Source organism: Ictidomys tridecemlineatus, chromosome 8 (assembly GCF_052094955.1).
Source record: "Ictidomys tridecemlineatus isolate mIctTri1 chromosome 8, mIctTri1.hap1, whole genome shotgun sequence".
NCBI lineage: Eukaryota > Metazoa > Chordata > Mammalia > Rodentia > Sciuridae > Ictidomys > Ictidomys tridecemlineatus.
In genome coordinates this window covers 99,658,277-99,672,090 of record NC_135484.1, presented here as the reverse complement: position 1 = coordinate 99,672,090, position 13,814 = coordinate 99,658,277, and the positions used below count along the sequence as shown (strand labels likewise).

At 36.6% G+C, this 13,814-nt stretch overlaps 1 pseudogene; it reads right to left on the bottom strand.

Moving 5' to 3' along the window:
• Positions 1-329: 329 nt before the first annotated feature.
• Positions 330-13,081, bottom strand: LOC101968781 (glutathione S-transferase-like; annotated as a pseudogene).
• Between the last annotated feature and the right edge of the window lie 733 nt (positions 13,082-13,814).

Below are 13,814 nucleotides of genomic sequence, written 5' to 3'. Positions count from 1 at the left end.
GAAGTATATGCAATACCTGTGACATACTCAAGTGACAAAGTTTTAGGAACTAATTGAAGCTGTACAGAGTCCTGGACTGTTCCCAAAAGATGGTAGAAGTGAATGATGGTGATACATGTCCTTCTTGTCGTTCGGTTTTTGGTTTTTAAAGAAATCCTTGATATCTGTTTGCTTACTTATGATTTCACTCTTTGCACATGGAAAATCCAGAAGAAATTCTTTATTATTTTTTTTAAAGAATTCATATTTGGATCATTCTAAGTGGTGTCAGAATATTTAGGAAAAATAGAAAAGGAGTTTTCTAATTTGCAGGCAAGTTTTAGGGACTTTATTTCCTTATGCATTTATTACTTTCGTTTCTTTATTAACATATCTTTAGAATATTTTACTGGGCCTTCCTATAAATGAAGTGTGCAGTATGACCTGAACCTCTTGAATTCAACCTCTTGAATTGTTAATACTCAGCTTCTATAGTGCTCATGTTTTTGAGAAACATGCCATTTTCAAATTTGAATATTTTCTTCGCTTTCTTAATGGGTTCTTCATCCAGTGGAGGCTTTCTCTGGCTTCCAGGCTGGAGAAATTTGTAAATTGTAGGGATGTGGCTAATTCTGACCTTGAATTCCTAAAATATAAAATGTCAAAATTCATGAGAGAAGAATATAGTACAATAAACAAAGTAAAATTCTGCTGACTTGTAAGGAGAAGTCCTCAGTTTTCCTATACCATAAACATTTTTCATGTTCTTACATGATCTTTGAAAACATCATTTTAAGTAGCTGCACAAAATTCTATCCAGCTGATGTATCTCATTTATGTAGATATTTTTCAGGTATTGGACATTTAAGTTGTTTGTGATTTTCATCAAGCACAATAAATGGAATATTATGTATTGGAAATTTCAAAAAGCATACAACAGATAACATTGTGTACAAGTGAGGTAGACTAAATAACAATAGTAAAACATGGTTATAAAGTAATATGAAGTGGAAAATTGAGGCTGCAGAATTGTCATTAACTCATGTTACAAATATTTTAATTTTTTTTGCGTGTGTGAATTTGGTGCTAGGGATTGAACCCAGAGCCTTGCATATGCTAGATAAGCACTCTACCAACTAGCTATATCCCCAGCCCTCAGGTTACCTAGCAATGTTTGAAATATTTTAAAGATTATAAAGGAAACCACTAATGTAGCAAAATCTTTTAGAACTTGGGTCATGGAATCAGACAGACTGAGGTTTGAGTATGAGTCCCAACACCCAAGTTATTCATGTGCAAGTATGTGCAAGTTATTTAACCTCTGAGTCTCATTTCCTGTCTATCTTGAGGATGGAATAAAATAACTGAGGTAGGGCTGGGGATGTGGCTCAAGTGGTAACGCACTCACTGGCATGCGTGGGGCACTGGGTTCGATCCTCAGCACCACATAAAAATAAAAAAAATAAAATAAAGATGTTGTGTCCACCGAAAACTGAAAAATAAACATTAAAAAGTTTCTCTCTATCTCTCTCTCTTAAAAAAGATAAATAAAATAACTGAGGTAAAGTGCATTTGATTCTTGGTTCAATGCATGACATGAAGAAACTTCACTAATGGTTATATGGTTGTTGTTGAGTAATGTCTGTGCTGGGATGATGTTATCTGTTTTTTTTTTTTTGATCCAGGGATTGAACTCAGGGGCACTTGCTCACTGAGCCACATCCCCAGCCCTATTTTGTATTTTATTAGAGACAGGGTCTCACTGAGTTGCTTAGCACCTCGCTTTTTACTGAGGCTGGCTTTGAACTTGTGATCCTCTTGCCTCAGCCTCCCTAGCTGCTGGGATTATAGGCATGCACCACTGCACCTGGCTATGATATTATCTTAAGTTTTTCTTCTTACTTCATCTAGAAAATTAAGCAACTTTTATTGAGGCTCTACTCTGAGGCTTCAGCCCTGAAAGAAGCCTTCCTCAAATCTCTGTGCTGGTGCAAGTGACCCTCGTCTGCTTTCCCATGTTTTATTTTTTAATTTATCACATTGTATAGAAGATACCTGTCTGTGTGTCTGTCTCCCTGACTAGGTATGTTTCTGGAGGGCATCTTTATATTTCTAGTACAGGCCTTGGCATAAAGAAGTTAGAACGTTCTTGAGTGAATGACAATAAAAAAAGGAATGATGCATATTCATTCTCTCTGAAGTTCTTGGGGACTCTGGATAGCATTACCTGTAGCAGAGGGAAGTCTGAGAGGACACTGGGTTTGCACTCTTCAGCCATTAAGATGACTTCAAGGAGCTGTATATCAGCCCAGCTCAGCTGACTGCCCACAAGGAAATCTTTCCCAGGGTCTCTTAGTGCCTGCATGATAGTTGAGAAGAAGGTAAAGGACTAAGGGCACACCTCACATGTAAACTAGTGATCTAGTGTTCTAGAAAAGTCTTCTAGAAAGTGTTCTAGAAGTTAAAGAGACCTGGTTTCTAATCTGTTCTCTGCCCCCTGGGCAGCTGTATGAGCTTGAGCCAACCCCGTCTCTTGGAGCTTCAGTTCACCTGAAAGAGGTGGAGCAACTCCAATCCCCCTGACCTGACCACAGGAAACAGCTTGCTCCCATGAGCTTGGTCGTCTTTTATCTCCCTCTACCTACCCTGTGAACCTCTATGAATGGTTTTAGTGCAGCACCTGGCTTGGTGGCTTTTCCAGGTCTGAGTTTGCCCTGCCTCTGAGCAGATTCCTTAGTTATGCTGCTTCTGGAGGGGACTTTGTTTTCAGGGAGTTTTTACAAGTGAGTTTTCTTGTAATAGGACTGTAATTTATGAGTCACTCTGAGTTAAAATTGATTGAATACAAAATGAAAAATTAGATAGTAAAGGATATGCTAGCTCCCCAACTTTATGATCTTATGGTGCATGGACATGTGATCAGAATTTAGAGACTTGAGTGCAAGTGTCAGCTTTGTTAGTTGTATGACATTGGGCAAGTTACTTTCAGCTGTTGTTGCCTCATCTGTAAAAGGGACAATCATTGCACCTCTTTCATGGACTAAGATTAAAAGGGCAAATATGCCAAATACACAGCACAGTAGTTATCATTCTGTGGAGATGACAATGACATCATCATGATTAATACTGCAGTTAATGATATTGTCATTGTCACTATCTTCAGCCATGAGAGAAGTGTCTATACTTTATGATACTGTATGACAAAAACTTCAGTCATTAGGAAGAGTGGTGTCAGACATCCTTTCATTGCCAATATTTATAAAATTATAGGGTAAAAATGTCTTAAATTATGTGCTGATTACAAGTTAGTATATTATCTTATATATTTATGAAGGAAATGATACAGAGAAAATGCAAGGTGTAGAATATTTACAGTTTGATACAACTTGGAACAAAGACACCGAAAATTCACTGAATGTGATTAAGAGAAAAAAAAGTGTGGTTTGGGAAGTTAGGCTACCTGTAATCTATGCTAAATACCTAAGTATTAATTAAATAGTCTGATTACATGATTTGATGGTGATAAATACATTTAAATATATATACTAAGTCATTCTTTTAGAACTATTGTTCCTGAGCCCAGAAAGGGTGGACTAAACCAGCATTGGCAGTAGATTTGGAAAACTCACCTGGATCATTTATTATTTTTACCAAAACCATGACATTTTTAATGATTCTTTCCGACACTTACTAATTTATAATGAGTGTTCCTAGAGGTAAGAGTGTAGATAGCTAAAGAAGGTCCTAACCCTGGTGTTAGCAATGCAGTCTAGATGTTTGCTTAAGGCACAAGCTTTTCAGACATAATTTTATAAATGCTAAAAGTTTAGAGACACAAGAAAAAAGGGTTATTTTGAAAACATTTTTTAAAGTTTTAGACTGTTGCATAGGATTCTGATAACTTGATAAACTTCCCTGAACCCTAGTATTAGCCAGTGTATTTTAGAAATAATATTATCCTCCCCAACAACTCTTTAATTAGTGTGGGACTCTGATTTCCACCCCAAGTCCTGTTTTAAAGCTTTATTTTACTCCAGAATTAAATCAGGTAACTGAAATTCTCTCAGCACCAGAACTACAAATGGTTCTGAAATTATGCATGAAATCCTTAAAAAATAAAATAAAATTCAGAAGAGCCTAGTGGGAAGAAGGCAGATTTGTTTTATAACTGCAAGTGAGGGAAGAATTTTGAGTTTTTACAGAGGGTTTGGCCATCCTTCATCCACCAATAAAATTCTTTATTTACACTTAGTTTAGTTCATTTTTCTTCTCCTTGATCCAAGTCATCAAGCAAAACATAAGTCTGTCACTTACCTTCTCATAGACAGGGAAGAATCTCGTAGTGGCTCGCTGGAGAATATACTCAAGATTCATTTCCTTCTCTTCAGGCAGAGATAGTGGAAAGTTACATAATCATGTCACTCAGGTCCCTCAAGCCTTCTACATATATGTCAATCCTATAGGAAGGGTGATAGTTCCAAAAATGATTTAATATATGCATTTAAATATATTTATCATGGCTGAATCATATAATACAAATTATTTAATTAACAGTTATTTAGCATAGGTCATAGGTACCCTAACTTTCCAGGTCGTGTTTTTCCAGAAGAAGGGAATATCATATTATGGACCAAAGGAACATTTAAAGTAGTGCCTCAGTTTCATCTTCTTGACTACCAGGGGTCCTCCTGGAATATTGTTTTGTGAGCTAACACCAAGCATAATAATGGAATGCTGTTCCTTTGGGATATTAAGAAAGATCAATCTGAGAGATAGGAATAATTATAGAACTCAAATATCTAGGCAGGTGTGTGTGTGTGTGTGTGTGTGTGTGTGTGTGTGTGTGTGACGTCAATTATGTAACACTAATGTTAATCTCTCACACACATAGACATACTCACACAAAGTATTAAAAGGATGCCATAATAATAAACTGGACAAAGATTGTATTTGGTTATTTGAATGTAATAATAGTGTGATCACCATGTTAGTACATGTGATGCATGTGGAGGAAGAGGTAACTACAGACCTCTGTCTGGCCCCAAGCCTCTCCATCTGGTTCAGAAGTTCTCAAACACAGACAGTAGAGCAATTTAACAGAGCACAAAACTTGCTCTGCAAGTTCCCACTTGCCTCCACCTTCATTTCCATGCCTGAATGGAAGGAAAGATGGCCTTATGTCTGTCAAGGAACCAAGGCATAGTGAGAATAAATACTCCTGGTGTGGGTATTGGAAAAATCTCTGTCCAAGGGGAGTTTCCTAATCTTTGTGAAACATGGGCCTTTTAGCTTTAACCCAGAATAGTAATGTGTGTCTTGAAAATGGTCTCAAATTCTTTGCTCCTCCTGCCATTGGATTAAGTCTCATTCTCCCCTTGGATATGAATGGGCTTTGGGCACTTTCTAGACCAGTGTAGGGAAGTAATGTTCTTGGATTTCCATGGGTAGGCCATAAGAATCCTTCCAAATCCCACCTGGTTCTCTTATCAATTGCTCTAAGGGCAGCCAGCCTCTATTTAAGAAGTCTAACTACTCTGAGAACCTCCTGCTGTACACTCAAGCTGGCCACATGGAGAAGGTATTTGGGGAGAGAGAAAAATGCCTGACGTTGTCCACATGTTCCAGGTCTCCCAACCCAGGTGGCAGACATGAGTGAAATGCTGCATGAGAGCTGAGCCCTGTCAGCTTAGAACTGTGGGAGAGTATGTGGCAGCAATGGATTAATATTAGAGAACCATTAAGCATTAGAGATGTTGTGGGACTGTGTAGTTGGTTAAAGGAGTTTTAAAATATAAACACATATGAGACTTTATCATAGTGACAAACCAATTAAAGTATATATAAGTAAATCATTGATTCATTTTCAATTTACAAACATTAGTTCTAGAAATTAACTACTTTAAAACTATTTTACATTAAAAAGAACCACAGCTCCTTAGAGAAATGAATGAGACCAGGCCTGAAGCAAGAGATAAATAGGACTGATCTGGATCAACACATTATACCAGAAAATAAATAAGTTATCAGAGCCACTAGGGTAAGGTAAAAAAATTCCAGGAGCCATTTGGATCCCATTGACCAAAGGCAGAACAATTTGAGCATATAACAACGGAAATAAATTGAAACATATTAAAGATGTGCAAATTGATTCCTTCAGATGCATAAAGAATAAAAACAAGCAATAGGTCACTTTTGGAGGACGCATGTGAACCAATTCATTATTTGGAAAACTGGTCAACAAGGAGAAAGAACCAAGCATCAATCCTGTCTTCTGTCTTCTCTATAGGAAAATGTACCTCCAAGTAACCAGGTAGTAGGTGAGGGAGTTGTTTTTTTTAAAGAAGTATTCCAGATAATAAATGTGGAAGGAATGATAGCACTGAAGCCTACAGCTACTAATATCATGATGGATAGATAAGTAGACGTTCTGCTTCTCAACACCCATGAAGTAGTCTTGCAAATCCCCTGGAACCTGTATCTAAAAAACCCGAGTCTGATAAACCCTTTAAATCCAACTAGCCCTTTATAAAAATAGAGACAAAGGAACATGTTAAACTACACTGCAGCAATGTAGTCGGCAGAAATTTAGAAGGAACTACTAGAAAGCAAGAGAATGCTTATGGTTAAGACATAACACAGGGTCAATCTAAAAATTTGTATTGCATGAAAATTTTAAACTAAGTTTCTAAAAATACATTTTTGAAATGAAACAATGGCTTAATCAATGAGAAAACACTTCTTATTTAGTAAAAACGAACTCTTTGTTGTTTACCAAATAATGGCTTTCTAATTCTGTGCAGTACTTTACAATTTAGGGTGGTTGTTTTAAACAGGTAAGACAAGACTTTTACTAGTTTGTAGATGGTCTGCCCATCACAAATTGACTGGTTGGTGCACATGAGAATTATCTATAGAGTCTGGGAAGCTGGGGGTGTATCTGGTGTATTCTGAGACTGATGAGGTAGTTTCCAGGACCGTGTCCAGATTCAGTTTCACAGGGTAAGATGGCTCCCTGACAAAATATTCAGTATTCTTTGGATTTACTCTTGAGTGCTGCTTCCACCTAGTGGAGGCAAACAAATCATGAGAAATGCCTGATTTCTTTTATGAATGAGAGCTAAATATAGCATCTGGATGTTAAAAAAAAAAAAACTGTAGTGTTTGGCCATGAATTGGTAACTATGAAGATAAATGTTTTTTAATAGGTGCTATTATATTCTCTCTTTTGATATGTGTTACATTTTTCATGATAAAATGTTAAAAAACAAGAAAAGAATTTTCTGTTAATCAAGAATTACACTAAATGTGGCAGCTAATAAACCTCAATGTTAGGTTTTTATTCTGTTTTTAAGTCACAAGTGTTTTCTGTACCAGGCTTGCTCCTTCAGGTTCCTTCCATACAAGCCATATTTTGCAGCTATGTATCTTAGAATGGCCCTGGATTCTACCAAATTCATTCCATCCATTTCCACCATAGGCACTCGTTCATACATCAGGGTTCCACCTTGAAAAACACAAAAGAAAGCTGGATTATATATTGTTCTTGATAGTGGTAACTGAGTTTTCTTTTCTAAAGATGATACAAAATGGAACTATTATAATAAAATAATTTTTATCAAAATATTTTTAGAGACTAAGTAAAAGGAGAAATATTTATGCATTCACTTATACAAAAACAAAGTGTGGAGGGCCAGACACAATATTGAATATCCTGGAAGACACACACACACAAAATATATATATATATATATAATATATATAATATATATATATTATATATATTATATATATCATAGATAAATATAAGTCTGTGTATACACACACACACACACACTCTTTCTTGCCAAAGATTCCTCTTTAATTCCTTTGCCTTTGTCTCTCTCTTTTTTTTAATACTCTTTTTTAGTTATACATGGACACAATTCTTTATTTTGTTTATTTATTTTTATGTGGTGCTGAGGATTGAACCTAGGGCCTTGCACACGCTAGGAAAGCACTCTGCCACTAAGCCACAACCCTAGTCCTCCCTTGTCTCCTTTCCTATGGCCACTCCATTCTTTTTACCTTTGAGCTACCATGATAATACCCTGAGTGTTAACTCAGGCTCCAGATGGGCCATTCTTGTCTATCCCACCTTCTCTGCCTGGTTGTTTTCATGAAGTCATGAGACTATTGAACATATTTCCATCAATCCCTATTAATTATCAGTGAGTAAGCAGAACTATTTAACCACTGTATTACTCTCTGTAATAAAACCGACTAACAAACTAATAGTATCTAGAGAGGGCCATGTTTTGATTAAAAAGAATTCTGTCTCTCTCCCTCAACTCTGTGTGTCCATCTGTCTCATCTCTTCCTCAGATGGGCAACCGTAAGGCTGGCTCTGCACTTTCCCCATCAAACACCTGAAGCTGGGCCAGTTCTCCTTTCCATTATCTGAGGGTCTAACTGGGAAACTGAGCCACGCCAGTTACTTTTGCAGAGAGAATTTAATATAAAGAAGTTAACCAAGTCCTGGAAAACTGAAAAGAAACAAAGGAGCAGTGCAGTATCGTGACGTTGGAAACCACAAAAAGAAGACAAAGTTCAGGGGAAAGAAAAGGAGAGAGCTGGAACTATTAGACTTAGAAGCGTGGAGGCAGGGTTCCTGCTCGTTGCAAGACTCAGGTAATTCCTTCCTGATATAGAAGTAAGATATTGATAGTTACTGTCAGTACGATTTTTATTTCTCTTATTCAGAGTATTAAACAGAGGGGTGGGGATGGGGGCGGGGAGAGTGATCATAGTAATGGAGACACCATCTCATCTCTTTGATCTAATGTAACATCAAAAGTAATAAGATTTTCATCTCACCTTGAATTAACTTTTCAAATTCTTCACGTGTTTCAAAGAGTTTTTCTTCAAACTAAGGAACAAACAAAAAGAATGTAAGAATACATTGTTATTAGCATTTTATTATTGTTGCTGTTGATACCATGGAAAAAAGTTACATGGAAGTCAAAGGTTTAGTTATGAAGTGACCCCCAAGACTCAAGTGTTGAAGCCTTTTCTCCAGTGAACAAAGTTCAGAGGTGGGGCTTTGAGAATTTGATAGGATCACAAGGGATCTGATCTCATCAGTGGATTAATCCATTTGATATTTGGTAGCTGATATTTGATGATAGAATGGATTACTAGGAGGGGGAACCTAGTTGGAGGAAGTAGATCACTGTGGGCTTGCTCTGAAAGGGTAGGTAGGGTATTTCTTGTTCCCTACATGTGCATCTCTTTCTCTCTCTCTCTTTCCTTTTCCGCTTTCCAGATGCCATGAGCTGAGTAGTTTCCCCCTGCTATGTCCTTCTGTCATGAGGTTTCTGCCTTGGATTCAACTGACCATAGACTGAAACTTCTGAAACCTTGAGCCAAAATAAATCTTTCCACTTTTATGCTGTTTATGTCAGGTATTTTGATCACAGTAATCACAGTGATGAAAAGCTAACAAGCACAAGGCCTAATTACTGACTAAAGTAAAGTTTTAAGTATACCAAATATGTAGTTCCTTTGTGTCACTCCTGAATCCTTTAACAATATGAAACTGAAGTGTCAGATCACCTCATTTCTACACCTCAAAGACCAGCATTAACTTTAACTCTAATCCAAGAGCAGGAAACTCAGCAGTCTCCAGGGAATTCTGCTATTTTTATAAGACAACAAAGACTGTAATCCCAGTGGATCAGGAAGCTGAGGCAGGAGGATCTCAAGTTCAAAGTAAGCCTCAGCAACTTAGAGTCCCTGTCTCAAAATAAAAAAATCGAAAGGACTGAAGATGTGATTCTGTGGTTAGTGCCCCTGGGTGCAATCTCTGGTGCCAAAAAAAAAAAAAAGATGTAAGAATTCTTACTCATTTAAAATATTATCAATATTATTGTATAAATTATAGAACTCTTCATAGAAAAATCAGAAAATAAAGATATGCTAAAAAATTGTAAGTCATCCTCATTGGGCTCTCCTCTAGAAATGAGAAGGTATTCAGTAGACATGTTCTTTCCCTATAGCTAAGTCAGCACAAATATGGCGTTCAAAAGGTGGAAGTTGGACACTTGCTACACATTTAAAAGAATCTTTGTGCAGGAATAGGGTGTGTAATATGTATGTGTGTGTGTGGGGTCTCTTTTCTCTTAGTCCTTTGATTTGATAAATTTTCTTCTGCTTGATGATCCCCAGTACTAAGTATTAAGTACTATCTTACCATCACCTTCTATTCTTGGTTCAGATAGTTGGTGGTGTTCTCTCTTTTATATTTTCATCAGTAAAAAGAACCATGAATCAAAAGCCAAAAGAAACACACACAAAAAACAACAACAACAACAACAAAACAAAACAAAAACAAAAACAAGCTCTGCTGACAGCTGGCATAATATTGGAGCTCTTCTTCTCCAAGTTTTCATTTGATGCTTAGGAAGCCCAGAGAGGCCAAGTGACTTGCCTGAAGACCCTCGGCTAAAGGATAGAAGAACCAGGGCTGGGTTCCCTTCATTCCAAGGGAAAAGGTTTCCACTACATTTCAGATATTATTAGCTTAGTAACTGTGTTGTCTTTATTTAAATAATCATTTCAATTTGAAGCCATATTCCGCACTTGGTACCAAGTATGGGAGTACAGAGAAGGACAATCAAGGTATAAAGCAAAGCTTTCTTTCTTCCTTTTATTTTTATTTTTATTTATTTATTTTTGTGGTGGCTGGGGGGTGTTACTGAGAATTGAACCCATGGATGTCTTACCCCTGTGCTACATTCCCATCCCTTTTTATTTTTTATTTTGAGTTTTTCCTCCTGAACTTTTTTTTTTTTAATGATTTTGTGCTTTGCATAAAGGCTGAGTGAGAATCTGTGTTGGGCACTGTGGGGTTTCCAAAGATAAGTGAAGCATAGCTATTTTAGCAAACTGGTATATACAAGAGCATATTTAAGCTTTTGAAAATTCACTGTGACTCATAATGACAAGGAAAAGTTGGGAAAAGAAGATGGATACTACTGTAGAATTGCCTTCCAATTCTGACAAGTTATGATGGTATCAACATGAATCTAAAACTCTGGGAGGAATCAGAAGGCCCAAGACAGAGATTCATGAGGCTCAGAGAAAAAGACTGATCTATTACTGTTTTGTAAAAATTAGGCCTTTAGAAGGAAAAATGAGAAGTTTACGTTTTTTTAAAAAACTATACTAAAAAATATTTAGTAACCTCCAAAGAAGTTGGAATGTTTTTGATAGGTAACCCTTGTCTCCTGTGCATGTTTTATGATGCATATTCTTTCTTCTTGAATGTTAAAAGTATTTACTGACCATATCATTTGTTCTTATAAATACCATAGTATTATAAAGCAACAATATGAAAAAATTGAGATTAAAAAAAAGATATAAAAGAATGACCTTGTGTCTCTCTCTTTCATCTTCAACATCTATCATCTGTCATTTATCCAGCTGAGTTTAAAGAGAAAAATAAAGAATGATACACAGAAGGAGCCAAGTAAGTAAATTTTTTCCCAAAAGTGCACAAGTCAAATTTTGGCAAATACAGATAAAAATGCAAAAATATAAAAGCTAGACTTGCTAGATACAGGTTATTCAAGCAGACCGGAAGATGACGGTCCAACTGAATTTTAGTTTTATCTGTTAATGTTTTATTTTTAACAGAAGACTATCTGACTATATTAAGTGAATTAGGACTAAATTTTAACAATTGTTCATCTCAGGTAGCAGGGTCATGTTCATTTACAATATTCTTTGCACATGCTTAACCTTCTAACTTGATTTAAAATTTAAAAAAAAAATCCAGATACGACTTTTAGAAAAAAATGAAACTTCTACAGATGTTTTGTTGTTGTTGCTTTATTCAAACACTTCTGGAAGACATAATGTGGTACATTTCACAAAATATTCCAAATTAAACCATGTTCTGAGATGCATTCATATAAGGTATTTTCATTTCTGGAGAACAGATGAACGTGAGACCTCTGTTAGATCTCAGACAGCATATAGAATATCCTAGTGAATGTCAAGTTACCAGTATTGCTTGCTAATTTTTCACTAAGTCACCATGGGACAGACCATAAGTTCAAAGAAAACTTGTTCCTTTATCTAAGAGACCATTTAAGAGTAACTGAAAAATACTTTTGTATGGATTCCAGAAGAGGCCAATTGCTTTATACTCAGAATGTGCTAGAGGCACAAAGATTTCTTTGGAAAGCTTTTTATAAACTTTAATAAACTACTTTTAAAATGTATTGAGAAATTTTTAATAATTAAAAAAATCATTGACGTGTAGGACAGCTATAATTTAATGGTAAACGATAATGTTATGTCAGTACTGTTTTGTGCTTTTAAAGAAAAGTACTATTATCTTAATAGTCTTGATTCAAATGTAGTTAAATGAATGCCATACTTGGCTGGGAAGAATGGAATCAGAAGCTATGAAGCAAAATGAGTCTCTTCCTTTCTTTCCTCTGTGCCTCCCTCCTTCATTCCTTCCTCCCACACCCTTCCTTCTTCTTTTTTTGTTAATTATTATAGAACACTGTAACATCTTGGATATGTTTAGTATTAACAATTATTACAGTCTTTAGGCACTTAATTAAAAGGACTAATTAATTCTTTCACAGCCAACATTTAAAGAGCATGTGGTAATAACTGCTTTTTGTTTTCTAGCTGGTACAGTAGAGTAGGCCTGTAATCCCAGCAACTCAGGAGGCTGAGGCAGGTGGATTGAAAGTTTGAGGCCAGCCCCAGCAATTAGCGAGGGCCCAAGTAACTTAGCGAGACCCTGTCTCAATACAAAAAGAGTTGGGGATACAACTCAGTGGTGAAGCACTTCTGAGTTCAACCCCAGTGCAAAAATTTTCAAAAGTAGTTTTCTATAACTTTCCTGAAATAAGTATTTAATGATCTGCAGACAAAAACAATAGCAGTCCACCCAGCCACCTTACCTCCACTCCTGCTGCAGCCAAAAGCCATCGGATGGACTCCATTCTGCCCCTGCCATTGAAGTAGTGAAGCACAGGCTTCCCCGCCATGACTAAGAATCCCTGAAAATCAAGAGGGAACAACTGAGATTTGTTCACAAAGAGAAACAGAAACTTATAGAGCATCACAAAATTCATCAGAAAGATATGGGCTTGCAACTTATGCCCCAGACCCAAGCGGATCTTAGCTCCAAGACTGCCTGTAATCTAGGTTCCTTCCTCACGAGTGGAGCCTGTCTTCTGAAACTGGTGTTCTAGATTTTTAAAAATTAATTTAATAACTGACTTTAAAAATAGAAAGAAGATAAGTGTAAGCAAGTCAGATAGAAGGAAAGAATTCAGGACTAAGGCTAACCTGTTTTTCTTCTTGTGCAGGTGACAAGATTTTAGCATTTTAATCTTTCTTCTCTCTCTTTTTTATACAGCTCCTCCTCCCTCCTCCTGCCAGGACAAGCCTATGCTGGAGAAACTGAGTGAGAATGGAGAACTGAGGAGGAAGCTAGCATTTTTCACTTTCCAAAGTCATCTTGACATATTAGTCACAGCATACTCTGGAGCCAAGAGCAGCATGCAAGAGGGTTTTTGACGATTGGGATTTAAAGCAAAAGTACAGTTAGGCAAAGGGTGACTTTTCCCACCTTCACATTTTTTTCCCTTTGGAAAAAAAATTTTTAAGAAATAACAACTCATACTCATTTTGAAGAAATTGAAATAATGCAGAAGTATAGAAATTAAATGCCCATCCTCACACCATCCCAAGAAAGCCTATGTGGCTTGAGGGATGTGAGAGTTTGGCTTGATGGGGTGACAGGTTCTGAACATTCAAAGGTTGCAAGA